This window comes from Alligator sinensis, unplaced genomic scaffold, assembly GCF_000455745.1.
Source record: "Alligator sinensis unplaced genomic scaffold, ASM45574v1 scaffold294_1, whole genome shotgun sequence".
NCBI classification, from domain to species: domain Eukaryota; kingdom Metazoa; phylum Chordata; order Crocodylia; family Alligatoridae; genus Alligator; species Alligator sinensis.
The window spans coordinates 1,172,347-1,190,991 of record NW_005842305.1 but is presented as its reverse complement, the minus strand read 5'-3'; the positions used below and the strand labels follow the sequence as shown (position 1 = coordinate 1,190,991).

Here is an 18,645-nt window from a genome sequence, read left to right as displayed (position 1 = left end):
CTTCAGTTGGCTCCCAGCACCAACAAACACCTGTCAAACTAGCATCAGGAGTAGCTTGTGGGACCGGGGTGGGGGTGGCTTGGGAGGGGTTGTCTGTCTGCAGGTGGCAGGATGAGTTGGGAGGCTAAAAATAGCCAGGGGGGTGGCGGGGGAAGGAGGTGTAGGAAAAGTACAGCTCCAGGGCTGGGCTCAGCAGTTGGGCCTTCCCAGCCCCAGGGCTGTGCTCAGAAAATGTACAGAAGTTCAGTTAGATCAGTGTTTGCTGTACCCAGTCTAACTTTGTGCATATCCAAGGTATAGTTAACTTAGATCAGGTTAGCCATTTTAGACTGATCTAACTTTCTTGGCACTTCTGTACAGTTTGTACTTAAATCAATATAACTAGGGATCCAAGTGTAAAGTCCACATTTGGATGAGCTAAGTTAGATTGGATGGTCATTCTTAACTTGATCTAACCTCCCCGAATGTCAGTAATACCCTTAGTGACCTTGCTCCTCTCAGATTCAGTGAGGGAAGTTAGTCCTTAGCCTCTGACAAATGCTCTAATAACATCCTTTGGGAGCCTCTCATGCTGTAGAACTGCAGCAGCAACTCAAGGGGGAGTGCTCACTCTGACCAGGTGATAGTCATTGGAGGGCTTTTCCAACAAGGGAGGATCTTTTCATCCCCTCAGTAACCATTGAAGTGGGGTGTATTTTCAACCTGATGGAACCTTGTCTCCTTTGGAAGCTTTTTCTGTGAGGCAGCTTCTCTAGATGGTTCACAACACCTCTTCCTTGATTGAACCTATTCTCAGTAAGCACACTTAGGAGGACCCCAGCCAGCCTTCTTAAGGAGCTTCTCAGTAATTCTTCCATCAACCCCGCATGGCTTCAATTGCCACAAACTTGTGAAGGGAACGGGTATGCAGAAGGGGCAGCTGGGAACATAGAACAGCCACAAGTTCAGTGACTCCTCTCAAAGCCTTAAATGTTCAGAGCATAAAGAAAGATTAGTGAGCAAATAGGATCCAGCTGTATGTTCAATGTCTTAGAAAGAGGCAAGGCCCTTGCTGCATTCAAAGTGATCTGTGCTACATGGTTTCCTTCAAGAGTACCATAACCCTTTTGTGGGGCATAAGATGTTAGTTTGCATTAAGCTAATAAAAGAGGAATAGAGAGGCAGCTAGCTGTGTTGGTCTGAAGCTTGGCAGAAGGCAGGGCAGGGAGATACTTTACAGAATAACTCATGTGTCAGCAGCATATGGCCTGTAGGACCATTGGATCCAGCACACGCAGTCCAAGGGTTTTGCCTGTGCCCGTACCAGACTAAGAAGCAATGAGTTGCAATGGCTGGGCAACTTCCATTTGCACCCTTTTCACTGCTGCTTTTTTCCCCTGCTCTCTAGCCATTCCCTGGCTGTGATGGGGTATCTTTCTGCTAGTGGGGAGCTGCACCAGGGCTTGGCGGCTGGAAGCTGGGTCCATGCCACTGCCACTTTTCCCTCCCTTTCTCCCTACATCTCGCAGCTGCAGTGCAGAAGCTGGCCGCCCCACCCTGCCACTGTCCCCCACCAACTGGAAGTTGCACCCCTTTTTAAATACATCCTGAAGCTAAGGAGCAGGGCACTGGGAGAAGCAACAGTAGTATGGGTGCAGCTCTCAGCTGACTGGCTCTAGTGTGGGCCACTGAAACACCATGGAAGCCACCCAGCCTGTGTCAGGCTGGAGCCAGGTTTTTCTTGCTCAAAGCATGAAAAGGTTGCTAGATGCTGGGCTAACTCATTCAGAGAGGCATTAGCTTTCATAGGCCAGAGGCTACTTCATCAGATGCTAAAAGCAGAATAGTTAACAGAATGATCCCTTTGGAAAGGGCAGCTGCACTTTTACCTGTAAGGCAAGCAACTGTAATTTGACTTCCCTTTCCTGACCCAGATAGTCCTCTCTAGGGATAAGCTGTGCAAACTTGGGGTTTTGAGGTACTTAGAAGCAAGGTGCTAATTGCTCCTGGTGCCAGCATGCTGAATGAGGGGATGGGTACAGTAAGGGGTTTGTTTTCATGAGTTCAATGCACTAAGGATTTACAAGATCACAATATTTAAAGCAACACATTCAGGCAAAACCTAAAAAGTGATAGAAAACTGCTCCTGAACATATTCTTCAGTTTATGAGCATGTGCAGTGTGCGACCTTTAGAGATGTGCAGCTGGACCAAGAAACTGAGAATACCACAGTTCATATCCAACACAGCCTTTTATCTAGATGGTGAATCCAAATACGATTTTTTTTACTTTTGAATTTGTTAAATTAATATAAAAACTACTTTACAGCATGTAAACTTAGGTTGACTTTCAAACTCCAGAGGGAACTTGCAGGACTGGCATTTGATGAAGTGATCTTTACCCTTGTAAAAACAACAAATTTGATGCAGCAATCATTAGGAGCAGCATAATACCATTTTAGAAGTGGCCATTTTCAGAGTAGGCCGTCTCTGTAATATTTATACTTAACACAGCTTGGAGCTCTTTCCAAAACCTCAGTTTTCAACCTTTTTCACTAACAGGACTAACTTACATACTTAAAATATAGAAGCAAGGATGGAAAACAGGTGGTTTCCCCTTCAAGATTAGCTGGTTTGCGCGCGTGTGTGTGTGTATGTTTTCTCAAAGTAATTAACTGTCGAGTACCGGAGAAAACCTTGTGCTAGCTTTTTTTCTCTGCCTGTGGAATTTTGACTACTGTAAATACTGTATATAATTAAACAAAATGAGATTTTTGCACTGTATGCTCGTACATATGTATAATGAAAATGGAACAAAGTTCCAGAAAAAGTGTGTGTGAATGTGTTCATTTATTCTGACAAATATAAACCCACATATATATTAACCGACAAAATATTTAAATTTTAACTTTTTTTTATAGACCATTTGAAAAATCAACAAAATCCACCATGCAAGTAGAATGCCTTAGAGACCATTCGCATGGGAATTTGGTCATTCCCTTTTTGTTGTTTTTTATAAACACCCCAAGGCTTCTTTTTCTAGTAGCACTTCATTAACCTCAAATGTCTTCAGAATCACACAGTATTTGCTTTGATGTAGTTGTCATATGTTAGATCACTGATGAAAGTCAGCATCATGAAACCGCAGCAAGCAAATGATGGGAATCCAGGGTGGTTGCCACAGAGAATTTATTTCAGTACAATTTCTTTAATCCCCAGCTCCCTAGCAGAGGCAGCGGAATCAAAGGCATGCTGCACAAAAGGAGCTCAGCAATATCTCTGAAGGCCATGGTGCTGCAGTCATCAATTGTGTACCAGAAATAATTTTTTTGGCCTGGGGTGAAGACCTTTGGACTTCCCATTTAATTCTTTCTACTCCCTGTTTCTAATGACCTGACACATGCAGTACCCTGTGAAGCTTGTAAGTACTCTTATGTGCACATAAGGATAAGGATGAAAGGAAAATTCTCCCGTGGTCACTGTTTCGGCTCTTGGACTGTTATTCGGTTTCAAGCATAAGTATGACACAGGTCTGGCATGAAAAGAGGGTTCTGCTGTTCAAGGGATGGGATAAATCTGGAAAAGTCTTCTACAGTTGGATAGAATGGGCTGCTCAAAGGCCTGAGCTTGGATATGTCCTATTTGAGAAGTGAGCTAGCAGAAAAAAAATGACTGGCAATAAAGCAAGGGCCAACCCTGAGATGCTCTCACTTTGCGACCCTGGAACCCGAGACCCACTCATCATACTTCAATGCTTCTCCATAATCAACTAATCTATAACCAAATGGCTTCTATGGATTTCATGATTTCATTTTGCTAATTGCACATTTGCTGCAATAGAACAACTGGAAAGAATACTTCAATATGGGAATTGCACTGTTCAGCAAAAAATAATCAGAAATGTGAAAACACAGCTACCAATATAATTCCAATGTTGGCTTCTACTGTAAGGCCTTTGACTTCATGGAACTTTTACACCTTAGCTGAAGCATATACACTTCAACAGCTGCAAAAGTAACATGGGGGAAAAATTCAAACCCTTGCACTTTAGTATTGTAATCATAATTCTTTTAAAATCAGTTGTGACTTGTCACTTTTATATTAGACAAAATATGAATACCCTTGACACAGATATATGTCCAGAGTAAGTACGTTTTGCTTAGTATTATTGTTTATTAGCTCAACTGTGTAGCTAGAAGAGACATTAGGTGAGCTTTGGAACACAAAATGCCCTTTCTCAGGTATGGGAAAGAATCAGATACAGGCTGAACTAAACACCAGTTATCTGCCTTTTTCCCAGATCTGAGGAAGGGAATTTTGGCTAGGGACAGACATTCAAAAAGCCTGAGCCTGAATTGATTCAATTTTCACAGGTTAATCTAATCTCCAGAGATTGAACCGATTTGCAAGTGGATAGACATTCACTTTTGAATCAGGAAATGCAGGCACATTCCTGCAGTGGTTCAGGCTAGAATCCAGAGAGCAATAGAGCAAGCCATCCCTTTCCTTCCACAGTGATGAGCTGAGTGGGGGCATGGCCAGGCAGGATACTATGATTAGGGTGGGGTTTAAATCCCTGCACAGTCCCCAGCTGAAGGGGGGAGAGGGAAGCATCTCTTGCCAGGCTTTTCCCAGCTCACTGCTCAAGGGAAAGCATTGCCAGACCCCAGCCCTCAGCTAGCACTCTGAGGCAAAGTGGGATGGGGGGAAGGAGGACTGCTTGTGTGGAGTGCATGCATCTGTTAGTGATATTGAGCTTTTTAATCTCCCTCTCCCTGCTTCTTCATACTGTCTGCAGCAAACTGATAGGCATTCACAGGTCCCATGCATTGCAAACCTGGTCATTTCTCACACCTCTCTGTGTCCCATCTTGAATGCTGACAGATTGTGGCCTTTGAAGCAAGCAAGCCAGCAGGGAACTTATCAGAACACCAAGCTTATCAGCCCATCAAGAAAACAAAGCCTCTCTCATTAGTTCAAGCTCTTATTAAACAGCTTTTTCCAAGGCATATGGAAGGAAGAAGGGGGGGAGGGGGACCTGATGATTAGTTCCAAAAAGCCCTAAGCAGACACTGTACTATCTGCCTTTGTTCCAGTGAAATTGAAGACACACACACATACATACACCTCAGCATTAGCAAACATGGGGGGTAGTGAGGCCAGATGCCTGCTGGGGTCTGTGCTGCTGGGGTCCTTGCTGTAGGCAAGGGGGAAATCCCTGCTTCAGCAGCCAGCGAGGGGAGGGTGAGACAGGAGAAAGCCTGGCAGACACTGCTGTCTGCAGTCTCCACCTCAGCCAATCAGAGCTCCAGCTAGGGAGGAGGAGGGCGGGGCCAGCCCTGCTCTCTGGAGCAGACAGTACAGGCCAGCCTAACCCAGGGCTGAAAAGCATGCTGGGGGACTCTGATTTAACTTAAACCAGGAAGGGGTCTGGGACAGAGGTTCCATAAACTGGTTTGACCTAAATCTACTGGTGCACTGATAAGAGATTTTTGGGGCCGATACCAATAGCTGATTTTTAAGGAGGCATATCAGCTGATACTGATCCAGTTTCCAATATGCAGCTCTTCAGCTTGAAGAGCTGCTTCCAGCTGGTAAGTCTGGTGTGGTGGAAGGGGAGGGAGGAGGTATAGGAGGAGCAGATCAAGGCCCCTGCAGTGAGGGAGGGAATGGGGCTGGGAGGGGCGTGGGACAGAGCTGCAAGTGGCTTGTCGAGCGGGCAAGAAGGGGTGCATGTCCCCTGGATCTGTGTGGCATGGGGCAGGCTGCAGCTGTGGGATGGGGCGGGGACGCAGGAAGAGAGGGAGGGTGTCTCTCACCACTGTGAGGTTTGTCTGGTGCTTGTGTGGCGGCTCCTGCTGCTGTTCCTACCACTCATCCGGGAGGGCATGGGCGGCGTGTGCCCCCAGATCTGCCTGCCTAGGAAGAGCCCACCCCAATTTACTCTGCCCCACCCTATGCAGATCCGGGGGCAAATGCCGCCCCCTGCAAGCCCTCTTGGATGGGCGACAGGAGCAGCGTTGGGAGCCACTAGATGAACACTGGATGCCACATGCAGAAGTGGGAGCTGCCCCCCGCTTCATTCCTGTGGCCCCCCAATGAGCCATGCCTCCGTCCCACACCAGCCCCCCTCCTGGCACCGGCTGGGCAGCCCCTGCTTGCAGCCACAACCCCAACCCCACACCCTCCGTCACTGCAGGGGCCTTGATCTGCACCCCCACACCCCTCCCCTTCCCCTTCCACCACACTAGACTTACCAGTGGCACACAGCACTCCATGCTGCCAGCTGTGGTCCTCATTGCTGCACACAGGGGCATTTATTGGACAAATTATTGGCTGCATCAGACCGATTTTCAATACAGAATTTTTTTTTTAGATTGGTGCCGATCTGATATAGGACCGATGTATCGGTGCACCTTTACCCAAATCAGTTAAGTCTGATGCTACATTCAACCAGGTTTATCTTAAACCCGTTTTGGCCATTTTTAAACAGGTTTAGGTGCACTGAACTTATGTTCTGTTACAGGTTTAAAGGATCTCTCAAACTGGTTTTACGTGCAACTTCTGTCTCTAGCCTTTGTGTCTTAAACCTTGTCTAACATCTTTTACATCTACATAATTGGACCAGTGAAAAATATTACCAAGCACACCTGGCTTCTTTTGTATCCCCTGGACCATCATGGCTATAACATTCCAACTCTACCATAGAACAAAGCATACTGCTAAGCACTCATCCAAAACTACTAGAATACGTTTCTTGTGATGAATGATATGGGACAGATGCTGAACATGCTGCCCCAGTTCTGCATGGCTCTTAAGTATGCCAGTATTTAGATTGATAAACATACCCCTTAATAGGCACTTAACCCTACACTCTCAGTGTGTTTGATATGTGACCTAAAAATACAACAAAATCAAAATCAACACTCAGTCGTAAGGATGTGGAAGCACAATTCCAGTTACACCCCACCACCCAGCTACGCAATTCAAAACCCTGAAATCTTATTGCCCCTCCAACAAATCCCTGTATTTTCCACCACTTGGTTAAAGCAATGGGCTCTGCACAAAGGTTTCTTTGTTTAGGGTCCAGGTACCTTCTTCCTAATTATTAAACTGTAGCAGACAATTATGTGAGCACATGTCCAAAGTAAGTAAACCTTTCCCTCCTCATCCCTATTTGGGCAAGTAGTCTTACAGCTAGCAGGCTCCTTGGCCAGTATGACTTTCAACTTCTTTCCTTACCCCTGTTTGGTCTTGTGGCATGGTGACAAAGGACACCTACCAGACAAGCCGAACCTCTGAACCACTGCTGATCTTGCACAGAATAGATGTAAGTTCTCATTGGACCAGTTTGTGGTGTGGTGCTTTCAGCACAGATAAACTGAATACTTCTCAGCCTGAAAAGGGCTCATTGTATAGCCTGTCATAACGTGTGCCACAGAACCTTAATGGACTTTATAGCACTCAAATAACTCTATAGCTTTTCCTTTTTAAGTTTCAGCACTTACAAATACAAAAAGAAAAAAAAAAGGCCTGAACAAAAAAACCCTGTTTGCTTCATGCTGACTGTCTTCTAATGTCTGTCTTCTATTTCTAATGTTGTCAGGGTTTTGCTTTTTATAATTGCAGGTCACCTTGAACTTTTCACTCTGACATTTGCCCTTTGCAAAGATTTCTAATCCTCCATGAAAGCCATTCAATGCACTCTTTGCCAGCTCATCAAGGAAAGGAAACTTGTACAGATAATCAGAAGGAGAGAAGCCTTCCTACATGACAGTCACCATCTGACCCATTTCAACCTTGCAAAGTGGCTTAAACTTTTGTAAAATGAAACACATGCAGAAAACTGGCTTTGGGATCTGACCAGAAAGGAAAAAAATGTCTCTGAATAAATTTGGATGGCAAAGATTTGGGATGATCTTTATTTGCTTTCAGATGTTCGTTAAGCAGAAGCAAATACATTCAGATGACATGGGTGTGTTGCACTGTGGGGTCAGGCCAACTCTCAGGATCTCAATATTGCGCTGTTAGACAGGAGGGTGTGACAATTGCACATATACAAACACACAAATCAATTAGGTGCATACACACACACACACTACCAGCTCTGGCGCACACACATCCAAACCAGCCTAGACACATGCATACCTATCACCAATGCAAGCACATACACTATACACCCCAGAAGTTAGACACAGATCACTAATTCATATATCATGCACACAATGACATATATATATATATATATATACAGGGGTTTAGGTTGTAGCCATGTTGGTCTAAGGATATAGGCAGACAAGGTTCCTTGGGTGAATTTGATATCTTTTATTAGACCAACCCAAATGGTTGGAGAATAGTTATTAAGCAAGCTTTCGGGTTCAAAAACCCTTCGTCAGGCTCAGGAAGCTGCAGCAGAGTCATAAATCTATGGCTACATTCTTCATACAATGTGTTTATTAAAGCATACTAATTTAAACTCTTTTGTGTGGAGACTGAGTCTGCCCACAGGCAATTGTTTAGAAAGTGGGCTGCAGAAATGGGCAGCAGGATATAATCCTGTTTTGGGGAGTGATCTAATCTGAAAGTGCTGGGCTAGAGGAAAAAGGCTGAGCAATGACACAAAATTAATAAGATGCTCAAGTAAAGACTTCATTTTTAGTTGACATTCTTGAATGCAAACAGGTTCTAATGTCTCAGAGATCAAGCTGATTGTGAGATGTATTTTCTGTTTTTGTTGAAAGGAGCAGATGCAAGTTTGATTAGTTACCTGTGTTGTAATGTAATCGATAGCTGTTTATAAATGTAGTGAGTAACATTGCTAAGGTAATGAAGCAGGCACTATGATTACAGCATTTACCCTAAATTTCCAAATGTTTCAGCCTCACAACTACATGATTGCACTGTTAAATGTAGTGACATTTTTCCTTACTAAATTCTGTACCTATTTGTTTAAGATTTTTTTTTCTGTAGTACTAATTAAGTTGTGATCTGTTGAACATAATTATTTTTTGAACAGGTCAGGTGGTTATTGCAGTGTTGGATTTTGTGCTCCGGACTCATGTTTCTGAATGGGTTTTAGAGAGTATAATTTTTGTACAAGTTGCATTTTGACACAAGAGGAATGTTTTCTTTTATGTAATTGTTTTTTCAATTTAAGCAGGCTGCAGAGGACAAAAACACTTTTTTTCTAATTAATGGTTTACAAGTTTACATGAGTAGCAATATTTAAAACTAATTGTGTGTGCGCTTGGTCCAAAAATCTGTATTTGGAGGGATGGGGAAACAAGAGCAGTCTATTCAACTAATGTACGGAAATGATTTGCTGGAAATTTAATCAATAAGATGTTTTTCTGATTCACAGGAATTAACGCACAGAGTTTTTTGTGAAGTCATATGAAGTCTAAGAATCTGCACGATGTGCAGTTTCGGGTGTCTGTAATGGTGGGGTACAATGGTAGAGTTGATGGTTCTGCAGGATTTTTTGTCTTTCTAATGTTGGGTTTTTGTCTCTGTTCCTGGGTGAGGTCCGTTGTTCCTGGATGAATCAATGCGAGGTGATGGCCTGGTCATTACAGGCCATTCAGTAGAGGCCTGCTACCATTGTATTTCAATCATTCCCAATCACTCTCATTCATCTGGGAACCAATTTACATGGGCGGGGGGGTACATGAATCATACCGTTGCAATACAGGGGACGCCTGGGCAGAGGACACAAGATGGAGGCTTGACATACAAAATGGAAACTTGACATGACTTACTCTAACTTACATATATAGGCCTAAAACAGTAATCACACAATATAAAAGCAGTACAAACATAATAATTATCACTTATAAAACAGTGGGTATCAATATCAAAATAGCAGGGAACTTATTTGCAAAGAGGGGAGAGAAAAATAAAACTTACTACCTAAAATAAAATGTTTAAGCTTATCCTACATCTTACCTTACTTATACTTATCTATAAGGAATAGAGAGGGAGAGGAAAAGTCAGAAATGGTTGGGGAAGGGGAGGGAATGCATTTTAAAATGAATAAAAAAAGAAAAACGGGGTTTTGCTACAGGTGTTGCATTTTGGTATTCATCCCAGTAATTACATCTCACCTTCCAAAATGCTCCATGCATGGTATTGCTGGATAAGGTGTTCTTTGCTTCCAGCCCTATTTTATGTACTGTAACTGTTCAGAGGACAGTAAGACTATCGTTTACTAGTGAGCACTGACTGCTGGAAAGCATTTGGGGCAGAAGGAGCTTGTTAAAATGTTACCACTAAACTGAATTTTGAAGGAAGAGTTGAAGTAATACTTGTTTTCAGACCCTTTTTTTCAGAAATGCTTTTGAAATGCTTTACACCCCAGAGTACTCAAGGAGCTGGCCTGCATCATAGCTTAGCCCCTGGCATGGATCTTTGAGCGCTCCTGGTGCTCTGGTAAAGTGCCTGACGATTGGAAGAAGGCCAATGTGGTCCCTATCTTCAAGAAAGGGAGGAAAGTGGATCCAGCAAACTACAAGCCCATCAGCCTGACCTCTATCCCGGGGAAGGTCTTTGAAAAAATTATCGAAGAGGCCATTCTTAACGGACTGGTCGATGGCAACACCCTGAGGGATAGCCAGCACAGGTTTGTTGCAGTGGGTCGTGCTTGACCAATCTCATTTCCTTTTACGACCAGGTGACCTATCACCTGGACAAGGGGGAAGAGATTGATGTCATATATCTTGACTTTAAAAAAGCCTTCGATCTAGTATCCCATGATCACCTTTTGGCAAAACTGGCCAACTGCGGCCTCGGGTCCACCACGATCCACTGGCTGGGGAACTGGCTCCGTGGTTGGACCCAGAGGGTGGCGGTTGATGGAAGTCAATCGTCATGCTGCCCTGTGGCCAGTGGGGTCCCTCAACGCTCTGTCCTTGGACCTGTTTTGTTCAACCTCTTAATTAATGATGTGGACATTGGAGTCAGAAGCGGACTGGCCAAATTTGCCGATGATACCAAACTTTGGGGTAAAGCATCCTCACCTGAGGACAGGGGGGTAATCCAGGCTGACCTTGACAGGCTCAGGAAATGGGCGGATGAGAACCTGATGGTATTTAACACTGAAAAATGCAAGGTTCTCCACCTTGGGAGGAAAAACCTGCAGCATGTCTATAGGGTTGACAGTGCTATGCTGGCTGGCACTATAGACGAGAGGGACTTGGGGGTCAGCATTGACCACAAAATGAACATGAGCCTTCAATGTGATGCTGCAGCTAGTAAAGTGAGCAAAACACTGGCTTGCATCCATACATACTTCTCAAGCAAATCCCAGGACATCATTCTCCCGTTGTACTTGGCCTTGGTGAGGCCGCAGCTGGAGTACTGCATCCAGTTTTGGGCTCCACAATTCAAAAAGGATGTGGAGAAGCTTGAGAGAGTGTAGAGGAGAGCCAAGCGCATGATCAGAGGTCAGGAAAACAGACCTTATAATGAGAGGCTGAGAGCCATGGGACTCTTCAGCCTGGAAAAACGCAGGCTCAGGGGCACTCTGATGGCCATCTACTTGTTTATAAGGGGTGTTCACCAGGACCTAGGGAAATGTTTGTTCACCAGAGCACTCCAAGTGATGACAAGGTTGAATGGAAGACTGTTTCAGGCTGGACATAAAGAAGAACTTTACTGTCCGAGTCACCAAAGTCTGGAATGTCTTGCCGCCGGAGGTGGCCCAAGCACCTACTTTGAATGCCTTCAAGAGAAACCTGGATGTTTTTCTTGCTGGGATCCTAGGAACCCAGCTGACTTCATGCCCCTGGGGCAGGGGACTGGACTCAAAGATCTTCCGAGGTCCCTTCCAGCCCTAATGTCTATGAAATCTATGAAAAAGCATTTCTATTTAATTGGATAAATGAAAGAATAAATACCCCAACTCCACCTCCCTCCTATCGGCAGGCATATGAATGCTTGGGACAGAGTTTATCACAAGTCAAGACAGGTAAAATATTTGCAAGAGTTCTCACTGTTCAGGTATTATTGCTGTTGTAGATGCAGCTCAGGGGCATAGGTCACAGTGAAGGGGTCTCACCATGGCTTTGGAAGTGTGTTCAAACCCTGCTCTTGACATGTGCCAAACACTGCCCCTAATTGATTTAGCTGTAAATTGCTCCTTGGTCATTCAGGGCCTTGTTGTATGTTAATTTTGGGCAGCTCCTGGAGCTCTTAACCTATGGATTGTCTGCATGTTAACTCTTTTAAATGACTTAGAGCGCTCGTTATGTGGCTCAAAGTTACACCACTCCAGGAAAGGATTATCTCTTGATCTGCATAACCCAGCTCCTGTTCCACTGTATTAGGCACTTCATTATGCAGTCATTCAATGGAGAGGGATGATTTCCTTCAGTATGAATGGGCTAGTAAGGGTCCAATGTTGCCATCCTTGCCCAGGCAAAATGTGCTTTGATTTTAGTGACAGTTACTGAGGCCTGTGCAGTTAAAACCTGTCTATATACAGAGTTAATAGTATAGCTTAGTGCATTGTAAAGTCAGATCCCAGCATACTTAGCAGTATGTTCCAAAAGCCCGAAGTTGTGAAATTAAACCAGTTTAGTTCAACTGGTGCAGCTTTGCAGGTGCAGATCTGTAACATTTGTCACAACTTCCATTAGTTTAGCTTTTTCCTGTAAAGGACAAGGCTAACTCAAAAGCAGTTTTTAGCCACTGACTAGGGTCTCTAGACAAGGGTTTCTTCTCAATGGGTGCAAAGCTGTTTGTAAACAACCCACTTGCATACCTTGCTGTTTATTGAAACTTGTCTACATTTGAAATATATTCCAGATGAAGTGATGTGTGAATTTAAAATAGAAGAGCTATTCAAAAAGAACTGCAGTGCACATATGGAAGTGGAGTAAGCTAAACCAGAAAAAGGCACTATTATTCCAGAATGAGAGAGTCCACACAACATGTTCCAGAATAATTATTCATGAATTCTGAAATAAACTTAATGTGTAGAGAAGTCCTTTCATCATTAATTGCTGCTACCTTTGTAAGAGGAATGGCCGGAAACTTCAGCTGAGAAGGTTTTTAAATACATTCTGAAGCCTGTTTAACAAAACTGGTAAACATTTCAATTTCTTAGTCAATATGACTAGCACTTCATTAAATATATATCTACCCTTTCCTAAGTAAACACAAAAAGCAACATACCTGGGAGGCAGGTCATAATGGGCAAGCATAATGCAAACAGTTTTTACACTTCAAAACATCACCTAAATCCCTCTACAGGCAGATCTCAATTGCCTTGTCAAATACTGCCAAGTGCTTGCTTTGTTTACATTGCATATTGTATTTAACAACATGCATTTCCTACATCAATTTGGGTTTACATGTTTCAGCATTTTGATAGCCTGAAGCCAAGAAAACTCTACCTGCCATAAATTTAAACAGGTCTGAAGGTCACACAATTGGAGTGAAGATCAAAAGGTCTGAAGATCAGCTAGAACAAGAATTTTAGTCAAAACTCCCCCACTGCCATTTTGAAATGTGGGGACCCTGAATACATGAGAAGCTGCAGCATGCTGGAGCATTCTCATTAGAAGGCTGCGGCAGACTTGAATAAATGATGAATCTAATCAGAACACATGTAAAAGTACCCACAAGGCCCTCGCTGAGGTCTGTACAGACTTAAAGAAAATCAGTTTTAAATCACACCTTCAGTTAAAACACTGCAATTTTCTCACATTGACAAGGCCTAAGGAATAATACATTTTGCTACAGTAATGGCCTCTAATTATTTTAATTAATGCACTGAGACATAACTTAAGGTTTGTAACAACCACTCATGTCACAATCTCCCCATATAATTGCCAGTCATGACTTGTAGTAACTACCCTCGGTGGTGGAAGGGCAGGGGTAACCGGGCTTAGCCCTCCCAAACTCATTTCATAGTGGCTGGCGAGAACAGCAGCACCATAGTGCTGCCATCCCGCAACACCTGGTGCCACTTGGCGTGCAGCCAGGTTAGCACCCCACCATGCACTCAGCTCCACACGACTCCACTGCTCCAGCCCTATCATGCCCCGCTGCCACAGTTCTGTGCCCAGCACCCTCGCCACACACTCCTCTGCCGCTGTGTGCAGCACCATCCTGCACCGGCCCCACAATGGCCTGCGGGAGGGAACAGCAAGGGTTTCCTGGGTGCACCCCGCACTGCCCTCTGCCCCCAAAAGCAGCACAGTAAAAGTATCTTTTAAATTTAAGTTTTACTCAGCCCCCCAAATAATATTTTCTGCCGCTGCCTATAGTAACCAACAAGATGAACTGGATTCAGATTGGGAATTCAGAGGTGAAAGTCCTTCCATCTACAGTCTGACACCCAGAGGCACACATTTGCCTAACAAGGAGACAGTCATGAGATACAAGACTGTCTTCAGGAAAATCGTAAGGTTGAAAAGAGTAGTTTCTTCAGAATACTTTCAAATGAATTCATAGCGTCACAAAACATTTGCTTTCTACACACAACGTTGAACTGGTTCATAGTGAACCATTTCAGAAATAATACTTGCTTTTCCAGGTTCAGTTTTGAACCATGCCAGGCAGCTTTAAACCAGTTTGACAGGCTTGTATGCCCCTCTGCTGTAGGTTTAAATTGCATTTAAACCAACCTAAGTGTTATACGCGCCCATACACTCAGTGACTTCTCAGGGTATGGACAGACATAGCACTTAAAACCTTCTAAATGAACTTTGAATGCCAAGTCTCGATGTGCATGATGCCACATCAGACTAGTTTCAACTTCCTGACGTGTGTTTCAAAGGCACACTTGGAAACATAAAGTACTATTTTGAGCCAGTCCTCTATGAGGCAGTTCAGCGTTACATGGGGAGTGTACATAGCCTAGTGTCTGGTCAGTCCTTCCCATATCCTGAACCGCACTGCTCCTCTACCTTCCCTCCCACCCCACCCCCATTCCTCCAAACATATGCTCTAGAAAGTAGTCAGGACTCTATGGTGCAAACAACATGCCACAGTCTATATCAGTGGGGGAACCAAGCATCTGTGTCAGTTTGTCTTTGCTGCTATAGACACTGGACAGTGGGGTCTCAAGCTCATTGGGATTGGGAGTGGAGGGACTGCCAGGTGCTGGGGGAGAGGTGTTGCCCAAGGCTTGTGGTTCTTAGGGGACTGCATAGCTTCCTTTTCTTAAAAGGGCAGCATCCAGACAGGAGAGCTTTATTTATATCCAATCTGGCCATGTCCAAAAAAGAGTGAACGGTCTCAGAGTAACAGCTATAGAGATGTAATGGCTATGGGAAAATAAATCAAGAGGTTTTATGTAATCAGTGTTATGTACTGTATGTGTACCCTTCTACAGGCACATCTTGTGATAGGGGTAGTTTACATTACAAGCGAGGAGATCATAGACTCATAGAAAATTAGGGTTGAAAGGAACCTCAGGAGGGCACCATGCTGCCCCCATGCCAGGGTCCCCTACGCATCCCCAACACCCTGATGCCCCTAACGGTACCCCGCACCAAGCTGTCCTTTTTGCTCATCCCTAGCCTTACCTCTGCTGGCCCTGCCCCCTGTCTAGCACAGATCCTCAAGAAGGACTACTGACTGCAACTACCTGCAATTCAGCAGTGTTATAGGCAGGAAATGAACTGCAGCAGCAGCAGCAGCAGCAGCAGCAGCACGTGACTGGAGTCATAGGGGGCTACAAAGCCCTGAGAAAATGTTTCCTGCAAGGTGCTGTGCTCCTGCTCAGACACCAGGCGATGCTTCTCTGCTGTGTGTCTTTTAACACTAGCCTCTGATGAGGGATCTTCAGTCAAGCTCCTATATTTTTTTAATGCATACTTTATGGGCGGACATTTTTAGCCTTGTTATTTTAATAGTCTGCCCACAAATTTATGGACAGTTGACAATCTTGTCTCTAAATGCTACATGGGCCTGAAGCTTCTTTCTGTCACATTTGCATCAGAAAGCATCAGGGCTACTTGAGATTTCACCGTTGTCAATGAATGGAGAACTAGACCCATAACCTCAAAGAACTGTGCTACAAATGAGGTACCAGGTCTAATGTAGATGTTTGCTACTCAATTTGACAACAGAAAGAGGTTAAAATTGTAAAAGACCAACTAAGTAGCTTAGATGCTTAGCTCCATTTCTGGAGGGGGGACTGTCTAGCTGCAAACTTGAATTTAACTGAAACATATTGAAAAACAGTAGCTTTCCAAATAAATGCTATCCTACAAAACACTAGAACAGATAGAAAAGTCATAATTCATAATCAAAATCAAACCTAATGCTACAGAGTACAACTCCTCCATCTGCATGAGCTAACTGTATTACTCAGGTGTACATAAAGACAATGGTAGACATCTGCTACATTGCATATGAAAGTTAAATAAGCTCACATATCCAAAATTAAACCAGACTGAAATGGTATTTCCCTATCAAGTTTCCTGCTAAGAAGTTACACTTATTTCACCACAAATCATGACATTGAAAGACCTTGTTGGTTCACTGTAGGTGAAAGGACTTAATTAGTAACTAAGGAAGCAGGGAATTCCTGTTTTAAAAAAAATATTCAAACGAGACGGAAAAAACAAATCACAACTGGTGCACATTTTTCCTGGTGCTGCTGTCACCTCTGAACACATGTAAAGCTCTGAACAACATCTCCTTCCTCTGCATGTCTCTCTCGCTTTCCTTCCCCCCTCACAGAATACAGTTTAAATAAAGAACCATCTGCAGTAATTCAACAGCTAACAGACCCTAAATGGGCAAAGATCAACGTAAATATCTGAGACCTCTGCTAGCATTCAGGACACTAAATTTCTTTGTAAGAAATGGGTGTCAAGTCTCTTAAGCAGAAGATTAGAAATCAGCAAGGCTTCAAAGAAGGCACATGCTTGGGTTCTGGAACTAGGGTAGCATGTCCTGGCAAAGACACATATTCTACTGTAAACCTCATTGCCCTAAGAATGTGATTGGGGTGAGCAATTCATATTTGTAGGGGATTTGTATTTAATACAAAGTATTGTAAGCAAATACAGACATCAAATATACATGACAAGGTCACAATAACACGAAGAAATGCAGAAGAATGTTTTGCATTCAAAAGTTTGTCTAACTATCCCAACTATCCAGTTGGTCCAATAAGAGATATCACCCCAAGAAATCCTTGCCTCTCTCATTAGGTCCTTGACCGCCATGGCTATAACAACCCTCTAACACTACCAAGAAATAAATAAGACACATAGTTCACAACTGCAGCTAGAATGATTTTTCCACACAAGAGGAACTTATCTCCTCTGTAGAAGTAGGGACTATCTTTCTGCTCATGTTTCTAAAGTCCAGCCTAAGAGGACCTCTATCATGACTGGAGTCTTTGAGGTCTTCCTGCATCATCATAATTTATTACTTGCATTGCCAATAACTTCAAAGAGTCTCAGTCTGAACAAACAGAAAACACATGGTCCTGTCCAAGAGAGCTTACCAACTAATAGAAATGTTTAATGGTTTAATATATTACCTATTAGTAAGTATCAGGGTTAAATTTATCACATTCATATACCATCATCATAAAAGAATAATTAGCTGTTAAGAGTTGCTATTTCCTATACTAAGCATAGAGGAAAACTGCTGACCTCAGAAAGCAACCTGTGGTAGCCTTAGAGACAAACTCTTGACTTTTTAACAGCCATTGGTGATAGTATTTTCACACCTCTGTCACTGACTGCTGTTTCTTTTCTTATGCTCCAAAATATTTCACTTGAGGGAGATGAGTAACACAGGAGACCTAAGCAGTTCCTCATAAAATCAGCTCAGTTTCATAGCTGGAGCCTAAGCAATAAACTCTCATCTGGTAAAGTTAAACAGACAGCTGCAGCTGTTGCAACCAATGGCTAGAACCTGGACAGGATATATTTTTACTAGCTTTGTCTCACTTGGCTGATACAGAAAGAAACTTGGGAGCCTGAAAAAAAAGTCAGAGTTTCTACTGATTTCCTTTTGTTACAGGTTTTCAGATGCTGGTGGCTGACTTTTATTGAAAGTATATACAATATATTAGTCCAACCATGTTTTCAATGCCTGAGAATTAGTTGCAACGGGAAATGGTAACTGTTTGAATAGTATAGGAATGTACTGGATACAGTTAATAGACCATGTCTGGCTGTTGTCTGCTTCGTTGGTGTCGTGCTGAATGAGGCTGAAGTAAGATCTTCTCACAGAAGTGCTGGAGATGTACTAAGGGCCAGGTATAAAAAAAGGACTTTCAGGATCCTGGAGTAGAATCCCTAACCTTGACTGAGGAGCTGATTTTTTGTATCCAGGAGGCTGATGGAGTGAAGATCATAGGCTCGTCTGTGAAAGGTGTTTTGTAAATTCCCTTTGGGGATTAGAACTGAGAGGTGGGAGAGAGAGTGGTTTTCTTGTGAGAAGTGTGCCCCCACAGGTAGCTGGGTATTCTCATCTTTGATAGAGTTCCAGTGTGCGTTCATTCTGGTGCTCAGTTTATAGATTTCATAGATTGACGGGCTGGAAGAGGCCTTGCAAGATCATCGGGTCCAGCCGCCCCGTGCTAGGCAGGGAAGACAACAAGTCCAGTCTCCTGTCCCGGGACCTCCTGATCCAGTGTTTCTCTACTAGTGGGGCGTGAAGGGCGTGTAAGTGGGACTTTTCTGAAATAAGT

General features: G+C 43.6%; 1 protein-coding gene across 1 annotated transcript in view; it reads left to right on the top strand.

Moving 5' to 3' along the window:
• Positions 1–7,861, top strand: part of LPAR4 (lysophosphatidic acid receptor 4) — an 83,897-nt gene extending 76,036 nt beyond the window's left edge. The window contains exon 3 of the transcript XR_003095161.1: positions 7,608–7,861. The gene's annotated coding sequence lies outside the window, so the exon portion shown is untranslated. The remainder of the gene's footprint in view (positions 1–7,607) is intronic.
• Positions 7,862–18,645: the final 10,784 nt, after the last annotated feature.